Source organism: Eretmochelys imbricata, chromosome 2 (assembly GCF_965152235.1).
Source record: "Eretmochelys imbricata isolate rEreImb1 chromosome 2, rEreImb1.hap1, whole genome shotgun sequence".
In the NCBI taxonomy this organism is placed as follows: Eukaryota; Metazoa; Chordata; order Testudines; family Cheloniidae; genus Eretmochelys; species Eretmochelys imbricata.
Genome location: NC_135573.1, coordinates 146,019,837 through 146,038,560, shown reverse-complemented (window position 1 = coordinate 146,038,560; position 18,724 = coordinate 146,019,837).

Here is an 18,724-nt window from a genome sequence, read left to right as displayed (position 1 = left end):
CCTGTAGTTCCCAGGATCCTCCTTCTTCCCTTTTTTAAAGATTGGCACTACATTAGCCTTTTTCCAGTCATCCGGGACTTCCCCGGTTCGCCACGAGTTTTCAAAGATAATGGCCAATGGCTCTGCAATCACAGCCGCCAATTCCTTCAGCACTCTCGGATGCAACTCGCCTGGCCCCATGGACTTGTGCACGTCCAGCTTTTCTAAATAGTCCCTAACCACCTCTTTCTCCACAGAGGGCTGGCCATCTCTTCCCCATTTTGTGATGCCCAGCGCAGCAGTCTGGGAGCTGACCTTGTTAGTGAAAACAGAGGCAAAAAAAGCATTGAGTACATTAGCTTTTTCCACATCCTCTGTCACGAGGTTGCCTCCCTCATTCAGTAAGGGGCCCACACTTTCCTTGGCTTTCTTCTTGTTGCCAACATACCTGAAGAAACCCTTCTTGTTACTCTTGACATCTCTTGCTAGCTGCAGCTCCAGGTGCGATTTGGCCCTCCTGATATGATTCCTACATGCCCGAGCAATATTTTTATACTCTTTCCTGGTCATATGTCCAACCTTCTCCTGCTTAGCCAAAGGCCTTAGCTTAAGAACAGGCCCTCAGACTGTCACAGTGAGAGAAGGCCCTTAGACAGATTATTTCTTTTATACCTCTGTAACTAGCTAAATGATAAACATATACCTAAATTTTTAAAGTATAGGCCTTTACAGACAGGCCTGAATATCTATATCCTAACACTCCACCCCTTTTTTTCTTTTGAGATTTGCTGACAGGCCTGAATATCTATATCCTAACACTAGGTAAGAGTTTGAAGTCCAGGACCTCCATGTTGGCATTCTCTGAGATGCTCCCAGTTCCACACTCAGGGCCAGTTAGACAGGCAGGATAGGCTCCACCTAAACCAAAATGAAACCAGACTACTGGAACTTAATATTAAAAAGGTTGTAGAGCAGTTTTTAAACTAAGGGCTGGGGGAAAGCAGACAGGTGCGGAGGAGCACATGGTTCAGACATCCCTTAAGGGAGGATCTATTAATAGAGAATCTCTGTTCTAGTGAGGACAAGAGGATGAAAAATGATAAAATATAGGGTCTGATCAGAAACAATCAAATAAAAAAGAATCCCATTCAAATACATCATGTGATGGCAGACAGCTAAAAGGAGACAAGTTTTTAAAGTGCTTATGTACCAATGCTAGAAGTCTAAATAATAAAATGGGTGAACTAGAGTACCTCATATTAAATGAGGATATTGATATAATGGGTATCACAGAGATGTGGTGGAATGAGGATAATCAATGGGCTACAATAATACCAGGGTACAAAATATATCGGAAGGACAGAACAGGTCATGCTGGTGGGGGAGTGGCATTAAAAGTGAAAGAGAGCGTAGAATCAAACAAAGTAAAATCATAAATGAATCAAACTGTACCATAGAATCTCTATGGATAGAAATTCCATGTTCTAATAATAAGACTATAGCAGTAGGGATATATTACTGACCACCTGACCAGGAATGGTGATAGTGATGGTGAAATACCTAGGGAGATTAGAGAGGCTATTAAAATAAAAAACTCAATAACAATAATCGGGGATTTCAACTATCCCCATATTGACTAGGTACATGTCACCTCAGGACGGGATGCAGAGATAAAGTTTTTGACGCCTGAAATGACTGCTTCTTGGAGCAGGTGGTCCTGGAACCCACAAGAGGAGAGGCAATTCTTGATTTAGTCCTAAGGGGAGCACAAGATCTGGTCCAAGAGGTGAATATAGCTGGACCGCTTGGTAATAGTGACCATAATATAATTAAATTTAATATCCCTGTGTCAGGAAAAACACCACAGTAGCCCCACACTGTAGCATTTAATTTGAGAAAAGGGAACTACACAAAAATGAGGAGGTTAGTTAAACAGAAATTAAAGGGTACAGTGCCAAAAGTGAAATCTCTGCAAGCTGCATGGAAACTTTTTAAAGCACCCTAATAGAGGCTCAACTTTAATGTATACCCCAAATTAAAAAAAACATAGTAAGAGAACCAAAAAAGAGCCACCATGGCTAAACAACAATGTAAATGAAACAATGGCAAGCAAAAAGGCATCCTTTAAAAAGTGGAAGTTAAATCCTAGTGAGGAAAATAGAAAGGAGCATAAACACTGGCAAATGAAATGTAAAAATGCAATTAGGAAGGCCAAAAAAGAATTTGAGGAACAGCTAGCCAAAGACTCCAAAAAATAATAGCAATTTTTTTTAAGTACATCAGAAACAGGAAGCCTGCTAAACAACCAGTGGGGCCACTGGACAATCGAAGTGCTAAAGGAGCACTCAAGGACGATAAGGCCATTGTGTAGAAACTAAATGAATTCTTTGCATTGGTCTTCACGGCTGAGGATGTGAGGGAGATTCCCAAACCTGAGCCATTCTTTTTAGGTGACAGATCTGAGGAACTGTCCCAGATTGAGGTATCATTAGAGAAGGTTTTGGAACAAATTGATAAATTAAACGGCAATAAGTCACCAGAACCAGATGGTAATCACCCAAGAGTTCTGAAAGAAATTTGATGAGGTTCAACAAGGACAAGTGCAGAGTCCTGCAGTTAGGATGCAAGAATCCCATGCACCGCTACAGACTAGGGACCGAATGGCTCGGCACCAGTTCTGCAGAAAAGGACCTAGGGGTTACAGTGGACGAGAAGCTGGATATGAGTCAACAGTGTGCCCTTGTTGCCAAAAAGGCCAATGGCATTTTGGGATGTATATGTAGGGACATTGGCAGTAGATCAAGGGATGTGATCATTCCCCTCTCTTGGACATTGGTGAGGCTTCATCTGGAGTACTGTGTCCAGTTTTGGGCCCCACACTACAAAAAGGGTGTGGAAAAATTGGAAAACGTCCAGCGGAGGGCAACAAAAATGATTAGGGGACTGGAACACATGAGTTATGAGGAGAGGCTGAAGGAAGTGGGATTGTTTAGTCTGCGGAAGAGAAGAATGAGGGGGGATTTGATAGCTGCTTTCAAGTACCTGAAAGGGGGTTCCAAAGAGGATGAATCTAGACTGTTCTCAGTGGTAGCTGATGACAGAACAAGGAGTAATGGTCTCAAGTTGCAGTGGGGGAGGTTTAGGTTGGATATTAGGAAAAACTTTTTCACTAGGAGGGTGGTGAAACACTGGAACGCGTTACCTAGGGAGGTAATCTCCTTTCTTAGCGGTTTTTAAGGTCAGGCTTGACAAAGCCCTGGCTGGGATGATTTAATTGGGGATTGGTCCTGCTTTGAGCAGGGGGTTGGACTAGATGACCTCCTGAGGTCCCCTCCAACTCTGATATTCTATGATTCTATGATTTTAAAAGAGCTCAGTGAGGAATTTGCTAGACTGTTAATGTTGATTTTTCAATAAGTCTTGGAGCACTGAGGAAATTCCAGAAGATGGGAACAAAACTAATATGCCAGTTTTTAAAAAGGTCAAAAGGGATAACATATAATTATAGGCCATTCTACTTTGAATGATCTCTGAGAATGTTTGCTAACTACTTATGCTAAACAAGCATATAAATGCAATAAGTAGTTCCATCTTGCATTTAGCTGTGAAGCTCAGAGTACCTTTTCCAGGTCTGGAGAAGAGCTTTGTGTGGCTTGAAAGCTTGTCTCTCTTACCAACAGAAGTTGGTCCAATAAACGATATTACACCCACTTTCTCCCATCAATCCCAGGCAAAATCATAGAAATAATAGAAATGTAGGACAGGAAGAGATCTCGATAGGCCATCTAATCCAGTACCCTGCCCTGAGACAGGACAAAGTATTATCTTTCTAGCCCATCTCTGAATGGTGTTTGCCTAACTTAATATTAAAAACATCCAGGATGGGGGACTCTGTCCTGGGAAGCAGTGACTCTGAAAAAGATTTTGAGGGCATGGTGGATAATCACCTGAACATGAGCTCCTAGTGTGATGCTGTGGCCAAAAAGTGTTATTGTGATCCTGGGATTCATAAACACGGGAATCTCAAAGAGGCATAGAGAGGTTATTTTACCTCTGTATTTTGTACTAGGGTGACCACTGCTGGAATACAATGTCCAGTTCTGGTGCCCACAATTCAAGAAATATGTTGATAAATTGGAGAGGGTCTAGAGAAGAGTCACAAGAATGATTAAAGGACTAGAAAACATGCCTTACAGTGATAGAATTAAGGAGCTCAGTCTATTTAGCTTAACAAAAAGAAGGTAAAGAGGTAACTTGATTCATCTATTAGTTCCTGCCTGGGGAACAAATACATAATTATAGGCTCTTCAGTCTAACAGAGAAAGGTATAACATGATCCAATGGATGGAAGTTGAAACTAGACAAATTCAGACAGGAAATAAAGTGTAAATTTTTAATGGGGAGAATAATTAACTGTTGGAACATTCTACCAAGGGTTGCTGTAGATTCTCCATCACTGACAGTTTTTAAATCAAGACTGGATGTTTCTCTAAAAGCTAAGCTCTAGGAATTATTTTAGACAAGTTCCATGACCTGTGTTATAAAGGAAGTCAGACTAGATCATCACAATGATCTCTTCTGGCCTTGGAATCTATAAATCTAAGAACAAACCCTGAATTTTTTTAGATTGTTGTTTTTGATCTAATCTCATGATTATTTGACTTATGATTTTTGAATGATTGGGGTTGCATTACTGAGTCCTCATGCTATTATCTGGCACATGGTACGTGAAACAATTATAGTTATATAAAGACTACTAGTCTAAGAATTGTAGGGCCGAAGTCAATGTACGTAATTGTCTGGCCTGTCTGCAAAGCCTCTTACAGATGGAACTCCCCAAAGAATTGTAGTGATTGCTCTACTAAATAATTTTTTCAGAGAAGGGCAGGTTGGTTTTTTTTTTATTCCTTAAAACCAAAGTAAAGCAGACTTGTTTTACCTTATTACAGCTATGTCAATAATCAGACAAGTTTGGATGAAATAGTCTAAAGTTACTGAGCTTTCTTTCATTTGTCAGATCTTATTATTGATTGTTTGTAGACAACAAAGCATTTCTTTCTTATGTTGGATGCAATCTGTGGATTCCTTGCTCTCAGACTACAGAGCTCTCTCATGTTTCTCCTTGCTCTACATGTCTGCTATTGATTACTCTCATCCAAGACGGGGCTTGGGGCTGATACTGCAAATACAATTCTAATGTAAATCTCAAATCTTCCCTCTGAAAATTTAGGGAAAACTATCTAACACAATTCTGCACTGAGGTGGATAGCATGATATTTCAAAATCTCTAAAATGTCTCTGAGCCAGTGTACAGGTGTAGAAGTTTGCTGCTGGTAAAGGCCAGTAACACGTTACCCCCACTCATTTTTACAACTTTTCTGGAGCTGGAGCCAAAGCTGCAATTCCTTCCTTGTGCTGATCCTAAGGCAGCATAGTTTCATGTTGCACCATACATAGATCTTGTGGCAAATCCACAATCTAGCCCTTAATGAACAGAAAGAAACAAAAGCCTCATAGAAAGAACCTACATAGGTCTCTGCAAATAAACCTCCTAGATACAATTCAAATGTTCATTTAGCCCTAAGAGAGACCAATGCTTAGCATTAAAGCTTAGTACATATTCAAGCAGCTTTAACAACTTGAAAACCCTAATACTATAATGGAAACTATATATTCAATTGGAGTTGTTTCATTTTATTGTATTAGTTAAGATCAGATGGTAAAAAGGAAATATGGATATTTACCTTCAACAGAATAAAGCCCAAAGAAAAAATAGTTAGATACATTTTATAACACAAAGTTATTTATCAACTAGAGCAGATCTAAGGGTATGTCTATGCTTAAAATGCTACAGAGGCACAGCTGTGCTGCTGTAGTTCTTCAGCATAGTCACTCACTACAGTGACAGGAGGGGTTCTCCTGTTGCTATAGTTAATCCACCCATCCCCCAAGAGGTTGTAGGTAAGGTTGACAGGAAGCTGTGGATTTTTCACACCCCTGAGTGACACAGCAAGGTTGACTTAATTTTTGAATGTAGACTTGGCCTTAAACAACAACACTTTGTCAATACTTCACAAATATCAGGGCTTTGGTTTAATTTGAGTTCCTTGTGTTAGGGGGCTTATTCCTTCACCCGCTTCCTTCCCTGGTCCTTCTCGCATGAACAGAGAGCAACAATACCCAAAGTCCAAAGGTGCAAACAATTAGATGTTTATTGGGGTGAACTTCCAGCAAGCATGATTCCAGTTTCCTTCCTTAGTGTCCTCCTTCCCAGCTCTGACACCACAGAGCCTTACACCTGTGTCCTTGTTCCCATTCCTGCCCTTAGCCAAACATGATTCCAATTTCCTTACCCCCATTCCCTGTTCCCATTTCCCCCTTTAGCAAAACATGATTCCAATTTCCTTACCCCCATACTCATTTATTCATGAAACTGCATGAGTTTGGGTCATTGTAAATGAAGATATACATGCCTGTATGAATACTGTTCTTTTGAAAAAGGTATATTTGAAAGTAGAAGCGAAAGTTTTCAGACCAATTAGTGTCAATTTCAGTGAAATTGTTTTGGGTGAAATGAAAATAGCAAATATTGGAAATATCAAAATGAACCATTTCAATATTATAAAAAAGAAACATTTTTATTTTTTGTTTTGGTCTAGATTCACAAAGCCAGAGGCGGTGATGGTGGTGATGTTTCCTTTTATAGCATTTAGCCCAGTGATTATGGCACTCATCTGGGACGTAGGAGACACAAATTCAAATCCTTGCCCTGGAGCAGGTATTGAAACCAGGTCTTTCTGGTGTTTATTGGATAAACTTTTTTTTGTTTTAGGGTGTATTTGATCAACATTTATTGAGTTAAAACTGAAACCAGAAGCCCTAATTATCATGTATATATTTGCTGATGTGATTATTACCAGTACTGGGAATTTTAAATAACGGCTAATAGGAATGGGACACTGCTTAGCTTTATGCAACCCAGCAGAGAGTGTTACCTGCTTGCACCAGCCACAGACATGGGTGTGAGCCAGAGCCAGGCTACACAGTCACATTTGACAAACAGATTTAGCAGTGACAGACACGCAGTGAGGAAATAGTACTTCCCCATGTGCATTTCAAAATGAGAAAGAAAGAGAACAAGGTTGGATAGATGTGAGTCTAATTTATGAAACAAAATATAAACACGTGACTGTACTTAACGAAGAGAGGGAAGAGCATCTTTGTGAGCAGGCTGGCTAACCTAGTGAGGAGGGCTTTAAACTAGGTTCACTGAGGGAAGGAAACCAAAGCCCTGAGGTGAGTGGGGAAGCGGGATACCGGGAGGAAGCACGAGCAGGAGTGTGTGAGAGGGGAGGGCTCCTGCCTCATACTGAGAACGAGGGGTGCTCAGCGGGTTATCTCAAGTGCCTATATACAAATGCACAAAGCCTGGGAAACAAGCAGGGAGAACTGGAGGTCCTGGCAAAGTCAGGGAATTATGATTTGATTGGAATAACAGAGACTTGGTGGGATAACTCGCATGACTGGAGTACTGTCATGGATGGGTATAAACTGTTCAGGAAGGACAGGGAGGCCAGAAAAGGTGGGGGAGTTGCACTGTATGTAAGGGAGCAGTATGACTGCTCAGAGCTCAAGTATGAAACTGCAGAAAAACCTGAGAGTCTCTGGATTAAGTTTAGAAGCGTGAGCAACAAAGGTGATGTCGTGGTGGGAGTCTGCTATAGACCGCCGGACCAGGGGGATGAGGTGGACGAGGCTTTCTTCCGGCAACTGGCAGAAGCTACTAGATCACACGCCCTGGTTCTCATGGGTGACTTCAATCATCCTGATATCTGCTGGGAGAGCAATACAGCGGTGCACAGACAATCCAGGAAGTTTTTGGAAAATGTAGGGGACAATTTCCTGGTGCAAGTGCTGGAGGAACCAACTAGGGGTGGAGCTCTTCTTGATCTGCTGCTCACAAACTGGGAAGAATTAGTAGGGGAAGCAAAAGTGGATGGGAACCTGGGAGGCAGTGACCATGAGATGGTCGAGTTCAGGATCCTGACACAAGGAAGAAAGGAAAGCAGTAGAATACTGACCCTGGATTTCAGAAAAGCAGACTTTGACTCCCTCAGGGAACTGATGGGCAAGATCCCCTGGGAGAATAACATGAGGGGGAAAGGAGTCGAGAAGAGCTGGCTGTATTTTAAAGAATCCTTACTGAGGTTACAGGGACAAACCATCCCGATGAGTCGAAAGAATAGTAAATATGGCAGGCGACCAGCTTGGCTTAACAGTGAAATCCTTGCTGATCTTAAACACAAAAAAGAGGCTTACAAGAAGTGGAAGATTGGACAAATGACCAGGGATGAGTATATAAATATTGCTCAGGCATGCAGGAATGAAATCAGGAAGGCTAAATCACACCTGGAGTTGCAGCTAGCGAGGGATGTTAAGAGTAATAAGAAGGGTTTCTTCAGATATGTTGGCAATAAGAAGAAAGCCAAGGAAAGTGTGGGCCCCTTACTTAATGAGGCAGGCAACCTAGTGACAGAGGATGTGGAAAAATCTAATGTACTCAATGCTTTTTTTGCCTCTGTCTTCACGAACAAGATCAGCTTCCAGACTACTGCACTGGGCAGCACAGCATGGGGAGCAGGTGGCCAGCCCTCTGTGAAGGAAGAAGTGGTTCGGGACTATTTAGAAAAACTGGATGTGCACAAGTCCATGGGGCCGGATGCGTTGCATCCGAGAGTGCTCTTGGAGTTGGCGGATGTGATTGCAGAGCCATTGGCCATTATCTTTGAAAACTCATGGCGATCAGGGGAAGTCCTGCAAGACTGGAAAAAGGCTAATGTAGTGTCAATCTTTAAAAAAGGGAAGGAGGAGGATCCTGGGAACTACAGGCCGGTCAGCCTCATCTCAGTCCCCAGAAAAATCATGGAGCATGTCCTCAAGGAATCAATTCTGAAGCACTTAGAGGAGAGGAAAGTGATCAGGAACAGTCAGCATGGATTCACCAAGGGAAAGTCATGCCTGACTAATCTAATTGCCTTCTATGATGAGATAACTGGTTCTGTGGATGAAGGGAAAGCAGTGGACGTGTTATTCCTCGACTTTAGCAAAGCTTTTGACACGGTCTCCCACAGTATTCTTGTCAGCAAGTTGAAGAAGTTTGGGCTGGATGGATGCACTACAGGATGGGTAGAAAGTTGGCTAGATTGTCGGGCTCAATGGATAGTGATCAATGGCTCCATGTCTAGTTGGCAGTCGGTATCTAGCGGAGTGCCCCAAGGGTCGGTCCTGGGGCCCGTTTTGTTCAATATCTTCATTAATGATCTGGAGGATAGTGTGCATTGCACCCTCAGCAAGTTTGTGGATGACACTAGACTGGGAGGAGTGGTAGATATGCTTGAGGGTAGGGATAGGATACAGAGGGACCAAGACAAATTAGAGGATTGGGCCAAAAGAAATCTGATGAGGTTCAACAAGGACAAGTGCAGAGTCCTGCACTTATGATGGAAGAATCCCATGCACCGCTACAGACTAGGGACCGAATGGCTAGGCAGCAGTTCTGCAGAGAAGGACCTAGGGGTGACAGTGGACGAGAAGCTGGATATGAGTCAACAGTGTGCCCTTGTTGCCAAGAAGGCCAATGGCATTTTGGGCTGTATAAGTAGGGGCATTGCCAGCAGATCGAGGGACGTGATCATTCCCCTCTATTCGACATTGGTGAGGCCTCATCTGGAGTACTGTGTCCAGTTTTGGGCCCCACACTACAAGAAGGATGTGGATAAATTGGAGAGAGTCCAGCGAAGGGCAACAAAAATATAGGGGTCTGGAACACATGACTTACGAGGAGAGGCTGAGGGAACTGGGATTGTTTAGTCTACGGAAGAGAAGAATGAGGGGGGATTTGATAGCTGCTTTTAACTACCTGAAAGGTGGATCCAAAGAGGATGGATCTAGACTATTCTCAGTGATAGCAGATGACAGGACAAGGAGTAATGGTCTTAAGTTGCAGTGGGGGAGATTTAGGTTGGATATTAGGAAAAACTTTTTCACTAGGAGGGTGGTGAAACACTGGAATGCGTTACCTAGGGAGGTGGTGGAATCCCCTTCCTTAGAAGTTTTTAAGGTCAGGCTTGACAAAGCCCTGGCTGGGATGATTTAGTTGGGATTGGGCCTGCTCTGGGCAGGGGGTTGGACTAGATGGCCTCCAGAGGTCCCTTCCAACTCTGTTATTCTATGATTCTATGACTGGGTTAGGTAGAATCCCCCCACAAAAGCAAGTCTGGACACCTGCCTTGTACTCACCAACAAAGAATAGTGAGTAACAGTTGCAGTTATGTTACGACCACACAGACATGGGCACAAGCCAGATTCTCTCCTTCCTCATGGCTAAGGAAACCTGTGGCAGTTAGCTAGGGTAAAAGACAAACAAACCTAAGTTATCCAAGAGAATAGCAGGCAGAAAAATACTTTGCTATTCAAAATTGCCACCAGGAAAAACACTGTATCTCTCTCCACCTTGTTTTGAAGAGAGGCTGAAACCCCAACCAATTCTGTTCTCATCTGGCTCAACCAGTTCTCCTGTTCCAGTCAGGAATCAGAATCAAAACCAGGTGATTTGATAAGCAATTTGGAGTCCCAAATAACAAATAATGAATGCCACCTCAGAGAGTTCACAAATAACTCACCATGGCTTGTTTTTACTACCAACTAATAAATAAACATTCAGCAAATATTTTCAAATACTAAACAAAACTAGAAAATCATGGTTGGCTCATAAGGGACTTTTTAAGTAAAAATTGTCTGAATTAAATGAATTTACAACTCACTGGATCTATAAATCAGCTCTACTGTCCACTGGGCTGGTGACTGTGAGTTCAGGGACATCCAGTCCTTAATTTTCTAGAGCCCCTTTGGTAATTCCTGTTCTTTGGTGCTTTTCTTGTTTCTTTGATCTTTTCTATTAACCAGGCTATTGTATCCCAAAATAAAAAGAATTCTTAACAATAAATCATGTTGGCTCACATTTCACCTACCTTCAGCCATTCACATGCTCTCAGTGAAGTCAGTGGAGTTGTCATTAGGATGTGGAAGGCAAAGTTTTAATGCATATAGGAGAGGAAGAAATGCTGTTGTCAGCATTTAAAATAGTGTAAAGTAAATAACGTTCATTGGGCCAGTTTTAAATTTTTATTTTTGTTAACATACATGAACTGAGAAAATAGAATAACTTAATTACAGATGGTTATCCTTATTAACATTAACCTAATAAATTCACATGTCCACACTAGTATAATAAATCTTATCAATAACTATAAAACAATTTTTATATATCTCACCTACTAATTCTACATTATTTAACCTGCAAAATATCAAAGTTCTTTATGGCTTCCTTGATTTTCTGTAGCAGTGGTTCTCAATGCCAGTCCGCCGTTTGTTCAGGGAAAGCCCCTGGCAGGCCAGACCTGTTTGTTTAACTGCTGCATCAGCAGGTTCAACTGATCGCAGCTCCCACTGGCTGCGGTTCGTCGCTCCAGGCCAATGGGGGCTGTGGGAAGGGTGGCCAGCACGTCCCTTGGCCCACGCCGCTTCCCGCAGCCCCCATTAGCCACGAGTGGCGAACGGAGGCCAGTGGGAGCCGCGATCGGCCAAACCTGTGGATGCAGCAGGTAAACAAACCGGTCCGGCCCGCCGGGGGCTTTCCCTGAACAAGCAGCGGACTGGCTTTGAGAACCCCTGTTCTATAGTCAGATGAGAATCAGCTTATCCAATGGCAGTCAGGTCCCCTTCTCTTTGCTCGCCGTTTGGATTTCCTTTCTGTCTCAGGCATATTATATATCAATTATTGTCTTCTAAAATGCAGCACATCCTAGCCTTCTTTATGGTTGAATGAGATAGCAATAAAATAAGGTGCTTTGCATGTTCTTGTCTTTTGTTGTTGTTTCTTTTGCTTGTTTTTTTTAAAGACTTGCTAGCTAGTAAGTCTGCTACTATGAAAAGTGATATTTGTATGTTTGTTAATATCATTTTTCACAGCAGCAGACTTGCTAGCTAGCTGAGAGGCAGTGAAAAGTGATATTAACAAACATATAAATATCACTTTTCACAGCAAATTTACAAAGCCTTGGTGAGCTGGGGGACAAATTAAGCCCTGGATGGGGAGGTGGATAGTGAGGCAGCTGGGGCCAGAGTGATGGATCGGGGGCTGGAGGAGGCAGTGTGGCCAGCAAGTCTGGGCCAAAGCCCTGTGGCCGGGGACCAGAGCCCACCACCCCAGGGCTGGAGCCTGCCACTCACCACCCCAGGGCTGAAGCCAGAAGCCTGAGGTCCACCTGCCCCAAGAAGGTGGGGAACTCACACTGGCTGCCTGCTTCTCCAGCATTTCTGGCTCCAGAGTGGTGCAGGGCCCAACTCCTGCTGGTGGCCTGGGGGCGGGGATGCTGCTTTACCGTCCAAGATCCTGTGGTCACAAGAAAAGCCCCTTGTAGCTGCATGTGGCCATGGTGGCAGCATTTGAGAAATGCTGGGCTAGACCCACAAAAAGAATTAGGCATGTGGGTCCAACTGTACAGTGTTCCCTCTAATTTTTTACATCGATGTGCAGAATGAATTTTATGTGCACCAATATGGAGGTGATCTGTGGCCGCACAGCTTAGAGGGAACTTAGGTCCTACATGTAGGCACCACTAAAATACTCAAAATCCTCACTCATTTGTTGCCTTGTTTCCCTAGGCACCTAATGGTATGTCTACACTGCAAAGAAAAACCCATGATACCAAGTCTCAGAGCTGGGTCAATTGACTCAGGCTCATGGGGTTTCAGCTTTGGGGATAAAAATAGCAGGGTAGACATTCAGACTCAGGCTGGAGTCCAGGCTCTGAAACCTGACAATGGAGGAAGGTCTTGGAGCCTGCACTCCAGGCCAAGCCTGAACATCTGTACTGCTATTTGTAGCCCTGCAGCCCAAGCCCTGTGAGCGCAAATCAATTGACCTGGGCTCTGAGACTTGCTGCTGTGAGTTTATCTTTGCAATATAGACATATCCTAAATTTCCATCTCTTAAGATCTCTAAGTGCTGGTGGACATGCACAAAAACACACCTCAGTCCTGATGATTTTGTGCTGCTCAGCATCCTAACTCAAGCCTAATCCCTGGCAGGGTTCTCAAACTAGATGTTCCCCTGCATATCTTGCCTGCAGGCCTAATCCTGTAGATGTTTTCAGAGCATGCATACCAGATCAGGTCTCATGCAAAAGACAACCATGGGTAACCAGATTAGAAATCTTGGAGGATGGCTGGAGTGTGTGTCCCAAAATATTCATTAGCCCAATGATTTGGGCATTAGTCCCCAGGGATGTAAGAGACCTGTTTTTAGTCCCCACTCTACCTGACTTGGAAGAGGAACTTAAACCCAAGTCTGCCCAAATGCCAGGCAAATGCTCTAACATCCAGGCTTTTGACTATTTTGGGGTGAGAACTTCTGTCTCTCCTGTTTGAAGCTGTATACATAGTATTCATTTAGCTAGGGTGAGCAAGATAACTTCTCTCTAGCCTGGGCACTTCCTGGGATGTAGGAGACCAAAGTTCCAGTCTCTGCTCTAATAAATATTGTACACAGTTATGACATTGAGAGAGACCCCAACCTCACATACCCAATAACCATCTTCTCAGGACACTTGGGTTCCAGGCCCTGCTCCAGATCAGACAGAGGAGCAATTTGAAAACAGATTTCCCACAACCCAGTTGAATTCCCTAACAACTAAGCTATTTGCTACAAGACAGTGCGGTCTGTCTCTTTCTCACTCACTCACTCACTCACTCATGCATATTCAGAGCTCACGTGGCTTAGGTACCTAACACCAGGACTTCTGGGCTGGAGTCAGGCATCTATCTACCTTTGAGGGCTGGAGTTTAGGCCACACCCCTCTCTCCCCATCATTTGCTACCATCTAGTTTAGATGGCTCCCAGCTCATCTTATAGGCTTCTATGAATCTCTTTAAGTGCCTAACTCTCCCTCTGCATTTTATGGGGAACCTGGATGCCTAGGGTTATGAATTCCACTAGGTGGCAAGGTGCCCAATAGTTAGCTGTTTGCAACACTCAACGTTGCCATGCCGAAGTCCCTTTGTGGATCCAGCCTCAGCTAATGAATAAAACAGAACATCAGTAATCTCACACAGAAGGTTCCTGCTGACACATTGTTGGCAGGGGTATTGCATGCTAGCATATTCCACAACCTTCCAGGCTGGAGTGTGTGTCTTGAATACTCTCATTCTTTTCAGTTTTGCCTTTGGTTATTTTGAATGCTATTTATAAATACAACACTCTTCTTGAGGCCTGAAAAAAGCTCCAAGTTAGCACTGAACTTTGTTTAAAGGGCAAATACAAGTACAGATCATGCAGCTCAGCTGCAACATGATTGTTTCTTAGTCAAACCATAGCCCCAGTTATTTTAAGTGAGTTTAGTGGAAGATACCCAACTGAAGCTCTCTGTTTATCCACAGAAGTGGTGCAGCATGGGAAGTGGTAGCATAAGCTTTCTTGACTTCTCCATCCCTGCAATGAAAGAATAATCTCTAGGAGTGAGAGGGTACTCACTGTGGCTTTTGAGCATGGGTCCCTTTTGTACAGTAGAACTTCAGAGTTACCAACATCAGAGTTACGAACTGACTAGTCAACTACACACCTCATTTGGAACCAGAAGTACAAAATCAGGCAGCAGCTGAGGGGTGTGGGGTGTGTGTGTGTGAAGCAAATACAATACAGTACTGTGTTAAATGTAAACTACTAAAAAAAAGTGAAAGTGGCATTTTTGCATAGTAAATTTTAAAAGCTGTATTAAGTCAATATTCAGTTGTAAGCTTTTGAAAGAACAACCATAATGTTTTGTTCAGAGTTACGAACATTTCAGATTTATGAACAACCTCCATTCCCAAGGTGTTTGTAACTCTGAGGTTCTACTGTACAATTTAATGTAATTAACTACCTAAGGACATTTCTAAGCTGTTTGTCAGTACAGTCGGCGACTGAGTTCCTGTACAATTGTATGCTTTTGGTAAAGTAATTGTACCCATGTAGCAGTTCGGTCCTAGTTTACATCAGATCACTTTCCCAGGGTTCTCAGTACCTGTCTAAAGAACTTGATTTGCTACATGCCTGACTTCTTCATATTAAGACTTAGATGTTGCTGAATATATTAAAGATAAATGCAGACAGATGCGTCCTGGAGGTGCATGCCTGTCTGCGAAGATGGTGTAACCAGGAGGGCTTAGGCTTCCGTGACCGTGGGATGCTGTTCCAGGAAGAAGGGCTACTAAGCAGAGATGGGGTCCAACTATTGAGGAAGGGGAAGAGCATATTTAGATCTTATTATAGGCTGGCTAACCTAATGAAGAGGGCTTTAAAGTAGGTTCAAAGGTGGCAGGTGACCAAATCCCACAGGTAAGTCAAAAACATGGAGACCTGGGAGAAGGGTTGGAATTTGCGGTGAGCATGGGCTGTTAGAGCAGAAATAAAGGAGAAACAAGACAGAACTGGGGTGGCGGGAGAAATCAAATCAGTATCTTAGATGTCTGTAAACTAATGTGAGAAATATGGGGAATAAGCAGGAAAAACTCAAAATGCTAGGAAACATAGTTGGCACCACAGAGACCTGGTGGGATAATACACATGACTGGGATGTTGGTATAGAAGGGTACAGCTTTCTCAGGAAGGACAGGCAGGGAAATAAGGGAGGAGGTGTTGTCTTATATATTAAAAATGTATACACTTGCACTGAGGTTGAGATGGAAATAGGAGACAGACTTGTTGAAAGTCTCTGGGTAAAGATAAAAGGTGATAAAAAACAAAGGTGATATTATGGTAGGAGTCTACTACAGACCATCTAAGGAAGAAGAGGTGGATGAGGCTCTTTTAACTTTTAAACAAGTAACAAAATCATTCAAAGCACAGGACTTGGTGGCAATGGGGGACTTCAACTACTCAGACATCTGTTGGGAAAATAACACAGCAGGGAACAGATTATCCAACAAGTTCTTGGAATGTATTGAAGGCAATTTTTTTGTTTCAGAAGGTGGAGAAAGCTACTAGGGGAGAGGCTGTTCTTGATTTGATTTTCACAAAAAGAGAGGAACTGGTTGAGAACTTGAAAGTGGAAGGTAGCTTGGGTGAAAGTGATCATGAAATGATAAGAGTTCATGATCCTAAGAAATGGTAGGGGGAAAACAGCAAAATAAAGACAGTGGATTTCAAGAAGGCAGACTTTAGCAAACTCAGGGAGTTGTTAGGTAAGATTCCCATGGGAAGCAAGTCTAAGGGGAAAAACAATTGAAGATGGGAGTTTTTCAGAGACATTATTAAGGGCACAAGAGCTAACTATCCCACTCTGTATGAAAGATACGAAGTATGGCAAGAGACAACCCTAGCTTTACCAGGAGATTTTCAATGATCTAAAAAGAAAAAAAGAGTCCTACAAAAAGTATAAACTAGGTCAAATTACAAAGGATGAATATAAACAAATAACACAAGTATGGAGGGACAAAATTAGAAAGAACAAGGCACAAAATGAAATCAAACTAGCTAGAGACATAAAGGGTAACAAGAAAACATTCTACAAATACATTAGAAGCAAGTGGAAGACCAAGGGCAGGGTAGGCCCGTTACTCAATATGTGTGTGTGGGGAAATATTAACAAAAAACGTGGAAATAGGAGAGGTGCTTAATGACTACTTTGTTTTGGTTTTCACCAAGAAGGTTGGTGGTGATTGGACGTCTAACATGGTGAATACTTGTGAAAATGAGGTAGGATCAGAGACTAAAATAGGAAAAGAACAAGTTAAAAATTACTTCAACAAGTTAGATGTCTTCAAGTCACCAGGACTGAAACGCATCCTACAATAATCAAGGAGCTGACTGAGGCGATATCTGAGCCATTAGCGATTATCTTTAAAAAGCATGGATAATGAGAGATATTCCAGAAGATTGGGAAAAGGGCAAATATAGTGCCAATCTATAAAAAGGGAAATAAGGACAACCCAGGGACTTACAGACCAGTCAGCTTAACTTCTGTACCCGGAAAGATATTGGAACAAATAACTAAGCAATCAATTTGCAAACATCTAGAAGATAATAAGGTGATAAGTAACGACAGCATGGATTTGTCAAGAACAAATTATGTCAAACCAACCTGATAGCTTTCTTTGACAAGGTAACAAGCCTTGTGGATCGGGGATAAAAAGTAGATGTGGTATATGTTGACTTTAATAAAGCTTTTGATACTGTCTCACATGACCTTCTCATAAACAAATTAGGGAAATGCAACCTAGATGGCATTACTATAAGATGTGTGTAAAACTGGCTGGAAAACCATTCCCAGAGAGTAGTTATCAGTAATTCATAGGCTCACAGGAAGAGCATAACGAGTGGGGTCCCACAGGGATCAGTTGTGGGTCTGTTTCTGTTCAATATCTTCGTCAATGATTGAGATAATGGCATAGAGAGAACACTTATAAATTTTACCAACAATACCAAACTGGGAGGGGTTGCAAATGCTTTGGAGGATAGGATTAAAAATTTTAAATGATCTGGACAAACTGGAGAAATGGTCTGAAATAAGTAGGATGAAATTGAATAAGGACAAATGCAAAGTACTCCACTTAGGAAGGAACAATCAGTTGAACACATACAAAATGGGAAATGACTGCTTAGGAAGGAGTACTGTGGAAAGGGATCTGGGGGTTTTAGTGGACCACAAGCTAAACATGCGTCAACAGTGTAACACTGTTGCAAAATAAAAAAAGTCAACATCATTCTGGGATGTATTAGAAAGAGTGGTATAAGCACGACATGAGAAGTAATTCTTTCCCTCTACTCTATGCTGATTAGGCCTCAATTGGAGTATTGTGTCCAGTTCTGGGTACCACATTTCAGGAAAGATGTGGACAAATTCGAGAAAGTCCAGAAAAGAGCAACAAAAATGATTAAAGATCTAGAAAACATGACCTATAAGGGAAGATTTTTCCTATGTGGAAAACTTGGGTTTTGTTTAGTCTGGAAAAGAGAAGACTGAGTGGGGACATGTTAAAAGTTTTTAAGTACGTAAAAGGTTGTTACAAGGAGGAGGGAGAAAAATTGTTCTTCTTAACCTCTGGGATAGGGAAAGAAGCAATTGGCTTAAATTGCAGCAAGGGAGGTTTAGGTTGGACATTAGGAAAAACTTCCTGTCAGGGTAGTTAAGCACTGGAATAAATTGCCTAGGGAGGTTGTGGAATCTCCATCATTGGAGATTTTTAAGAGCAGGTTAGACAAACACCTGTCAGGGATGGTCTAGATAATACTAAACCCCGGTCTACACTAGGAGTTAAGGTTGAATTTAGCAGCGTTAAATCGATTTAACCCTGCACCCGTCCACACGACGAAGCTCTTTTTTTCGACTTAAAGGGCTCTTAAAATCGATTTCTTTACCCAACCCCAGACAAGGGGATTAGCGCTGAAATTGGCCTTGCCGGGTCGAATTTGGGGTACTGTGGATGCAATTAGATGGTATTGGCCTGCGGGAGGTATCCCAGAGTACTCCATTGTGACCGCTCTGGACAGCACTCTCAACTCAGATGCACTGGCCAGGTAGACAGGAAAAGGCCCGTGAACTTTTGAATTTCAATTTTCTGTTTGGCCAGCGTGGCAAGCTGCAGGTGACCATGCAGAGCTCATCAGCAGAGGTGACCATGATGGAGTCCCAGAATTGCAAAAGAG